A 4,510-nucleotide genomic window follows, 5' to 3' on the forward strand; every position below is an offset into this window, starting at 1 on the left:
TGTGTGTGTGTGTGTTATTGGTAAAACTCTCCTTCTTGAGGAACGTACCAGAGTCTGGGAACTTGCCAGAGCCCATGAGGATGAAACTCACCGAGTTAATCCCAATCACCCTCTGTGGTCACTTGCTGCCCCAGATCAAACTCCTGACTGGGATTATAATACACAAGCTGGCATACAGAGTAGGAACTGATTCTCCACATGTATTATTGCTGGGCTCAAAAAAGCTGCACGGAAGGCCGTCAATTTCCAAAAATTACAAGAGACCCCATCAGAATTTCTGGATCAGCTTACAAAAGCCCTTCAGCAGTAACATAGATCCCGAAACCCCAGATGGTTGTCATATCCTTATGACATATTTCCTCTTGCAGAGCTATCCCGACACCAGAGTCAAACTAAAAAAGCTCAAACAAGGCCCTGCCACCCCCCAGACTGAGATATTAGTGGTAGCCTTTAAGGTTTTTCACAACTGGGATGAGGAAATCGAGCACCGGAAGCACAGGGCCGAACACAATAAATTTGAAATGCTCGCCCAGGTGCTGCAGCGTGCTTCCTCGGGTCGCTGCCCATCATCAAAACACCCCCCCTGGGTGCCTGCTTCAAGGCATGCCCCACACCACACACTCTGTGTAACCCATGCCCTAAATGTCAACAAGGTCATTGGGGTTCTGACTGTCCTAGATTCCTTACGAAGCCTGTAGCCAGGGAGCCCTCTGTACTTCTGGGAATAACAATAGAAGATTGATGGAGCCTTGGGTCCTTGTCCCTGGCCATAATGATTAATAAACAAGAACCCAGGGTGTGGATTCAGGTGGATGGGTGCAAGGTTGATTTTCCCCCTTGACACCGGGGCTACCTTCTCAGTCCTGACAGAATTCTGGAGGCAAACAGTGCTGTCCACCTCTCCTATTGTCGGGGTAGGAGGAAAGACCATCTATCCAAAAAAAAGACTCCCCTATTACTCTGTTCCATAGACAACTTCCCATTCTCTCAGACATTCCTAGTTATGCCCCAATGTCCACTTCCTTTGCTCAGCCGAGATATTCTCTCTAAATTTAATACAATAATCAACATCCAGGCTCCTGGCATCAGTCAGGCCCTAGAATCGGCCTGTTCATCTTTTCTGGCCCTTTTGGCAGAAGACTGGCCATTCTGCTCCACTTGTGAGACTGACATGAAAAAGGACCCCTTCCCTACGAACCTGGTTGACCCAATTGTATGGGATACCCACACCCCCTCCACCGTTTCCTGCTCACCAGTTAACATTCATCTCAAAGATCCTAACACCTTCCCCAATCAGGCTCAATACCCCCTGTCCACAAAAGCTCTTCTGGGCCTACAACCTATTATTCAGGACCTTCTTACAAGGGGTACCTCCATCCTGCTCATTCCCCTTACAATACTCCCATACTAGTGGTAGAAAAGCCCAATGGGTTCTATAGCTTAGTTCAGGACTTAAGACTCATCAACACCTCCGTTAGGCCCATACATCCTTTGGTTCCCAACCCATACACCCTGCTGTCACAGATCCCCCATAATGTCACCCACTTCTCTGTCATAGATTTAAAGGATGTTTTCTTCTCCATTTCCCTTGCCCCCGAATCACAAGATCTTTTTGCCTTTACCTGGATGTTTCCCACCACCAGACATTCTCAACAAATAACCTGGACTGTCCTTTCTCAGGGATTTCCAGATAGTCCACATCTCTTTGGACCAACCTTGGCCTCCGACCTCTAATCTGTTCACTCCCACTGCCCCAAACCCACTCTCTTGCAATATGTTGATGATCTCCTCTGTAGCCCATCCAAAGGGCACTCAATAGATGACACAGTTCTCCTACTTCATTCCTTGGCCTTAAAGGGATATCAGGCCTTTCCCCGAAAGGCCCAAATAGCATGTAAAGAGGTCACATATCTAGGGTTCGCTATCTCTCAAGGGAAAAAGGCCATTACAGTAGACTGAAAACAGCTTATTGTGTCTATACCTACACTAAAGACCAAAGATGACATACTCTCCTTCTTGGGTTTGTCTGGGTACTTCAGGACCTGGATTCCTAATTTCTCCCTACTCACCAGGCCACTATATATTCTGGACAAGGGCCCCCAAGATGAACCCCTACCCTCAGCGGTAGGGAAGCCCTGTAAAATCCATAAAAAGGCTCTCCTCTGGGCACCCGCACTGCATCTCCCTGACTTTTCCTGACCCTTCACTCTCTATGTACATGAAAACAGGGACAAAGTCTGGGTGATCTGGGTCAGGAATATGGTCCCACATTTGCACCAGTGGCATACCTATCCAAACAGTTCAACCCCACCGTCAGGGGCTGGCCCCCATGTCTCAGAGCCCAGCAGTGTCCCATAACCTCCAGAAAGAAGCATACAAGCTTACCTTTGGCTCCCTGCTAACCATCTCATCTCGTCACCATCTAAAGGATTTCCTCACTTACAAGGGGCTACAGTCACTTCCTCCTTCCAGTGTTCTATCCCTCCTTGTCTCATTCCTTGAAAATCCCTCTTATCTCTTTTCAGTCCTGCTCTTCATTAAACCCTGCCTCCCTCCTCCCATCTTCTCCCTCACAAGATCCCATCCACAAATGCCTGGAGGTATCAGAGACAATTTTACCCTGCCCTACCACTATTTCTGAGGAACCCCTGCCCTCTTTGGAACTTGTCTGGTTCTCAGATGGTAGCTTCTTTTTACATGAAGGGGTTAAAGTGGCAGGATATGCTGTAATTTCCCTCTCATCCATCATAGAGGCAAAACCTCTCCCACCCAATACCACCAACCAACAAGCTGAACTCATAGCTGCCACAAGGGCATGCAAGCTAGCAGAGGAAAAAACCCTCTACCTATATACAGATTCCAAATATGTATTCCATATCCTGATCTCCCATGCATCCATTTGGAAACAAAGGGGGCTATTGACCACCAGAGGGACAGCATTCATTAATTCCACACTTATTTCTTGCCTATTATGAGCCTCCAGGCTTCCTTCCCAACTGGAAATAATCCATTGCAAGGCCCACCAAACTGACTCTTCCCTTACTACTATGGGGAATTCCAAGGCCAATCAGGCAGCTTGATCAACTGCCCTACAAAGCTTTACCTCCTCCCCATACTCTTTGTTACCACCAGGGATCGGCCCAAAGATCCCCAGCAACTCTTCCAGTTTCTTCACTCTCTATTGCATTCTAGTCCACAGAGTCTTACTACTTTCCTTCACTGCTTTTTCACCTTTTCCCCACGTGATAAGATGCTCCTACAAAAGATCACTTCCACCTGTCAGATCTTCCAGAAAACCAATACCAATACTCCATTAAAACCTAAACCTTTCCCTTCTCATCAGGCCCGCAGTCATGCCCTAGCTGCAGACCGGCAGATTGATTTCACCAACATGCCCTGAGTAAATAACATAAAACACAAAATATTTTCTTGTATTGGTAGATACTTTTTCGGGATGGGTTGAAGCCTTTCCCACTTCTAACAAATGGGCCTCTATGGTAGTTGATCTATTGCTTACTCACATAATCCTCCATTTCGGGATGCCCACTTCTATCCAATCAGATAGTGGCCCAGAATTTTCCTCACAGATAACTCAGGGACTGGCTCATACGCTATCACTCTCTTGGCATTTCCATTGCGCTTACCGCCCCCAGGCTTCCAGAAAGGTTGAAAGGAAAGGACCAATCGGTCCCTTAAAGAGATCCTCACCAAGCTCACCATGGAATTAAGCCTGGACTGGGTAAAGGTGCTCCCCTTGGCTTTATTGCGCATTAGGGCCTTGCCAAAAAAGCCTTCTAATCTCCCACCTTTTAAAATCATGTATGGCCATCCCCTCATTCCTCCCAGATTGCATACAGAACCCCTACCCATCTCTGAAACCTATGCCCTGCCCCTCCTCTTCCATCTATGCTTTGAACTCTGGCACTATCAAGACTGGCTCCTTCCTGACCCCAGTCTCCTCAATGGCCAAACTCAAACTACCTAATAACCAACTTACCCCATGGTTTCATATTTCCAGGCTTAATCCCAGCACTCCTACACCATCATCAGAAGAGCCAAGGATCCTCACCTGTCATTAAGTACTCTTGTCAATGCTCCCCCTCATTTCTGGCCCCTCTTGGGTCCTCTCTTCACCCTATGTCTGAAGATTCAAGGCAAGTGACCCTAAGGGCCCCCTCCAGCCAGACCCCACAACACTTGCTTGAATCTGGCCAGTAATGGGATCGTTGTGTGTTGTCCTTCTGACAAACCATTTAGGTGTCCAGAGCATGGTGATCCCTGAATAAGTGTGATCATAAGAGAGCACTTTACCAGGTGCCTTCTGGGCCTAAGGAGAAACATGTGTGTTTTGTTTACCCTCCCAATTCCACAGCTGACCCCAAGGAAGTGGGAGAAGGGCTACACAAAAGAAGGGAAAATGAATTAAAATTTCCTACTAATCTACTATGATTCAGTAACTTTATCCCATTCCTTCATTAAGTCATCGAATACACACTTATTAAGTGTCCAT

At 47.1% G+C, this 4,510-nt stretch overlaps 1 long non-coding RNA gene across 1 annotated transcript in view; it reads left to right on the forward strand.

The window, feature by feature from the left end:
- The window catches only part of LOC125614818, a 16,508-nt gene extending 16,262 nt beyond the window's left edge, over positions 1-246 (forward strand). Inside the window, exon 4 of the long non-coding RNA XR_007345372.1 lies at positions 236-246. This is a non-coding gene — a long non-coding RNA (uncharacterized LOC125614818). The remainder of the gene's footprint in view (positions 1-235) is intronic.
- The last annotated feature ends 4,264 nt before the right edge of the window (positions 247-4,510 follow it).

Source organism: Marmota marmota, unplaced genomic scaffold (assembly GCF_001458135.2).
Source record: "Marmota marmota marmota unplaced genomic scaffold, marMar, whole genome shotgun sequence".
Taxonomy (NCBI): Eukaryota; Metazoa; Chordata; class Mammalia; order Rodentia; family Sciuridae; genus Marmota; species Marmota marmota.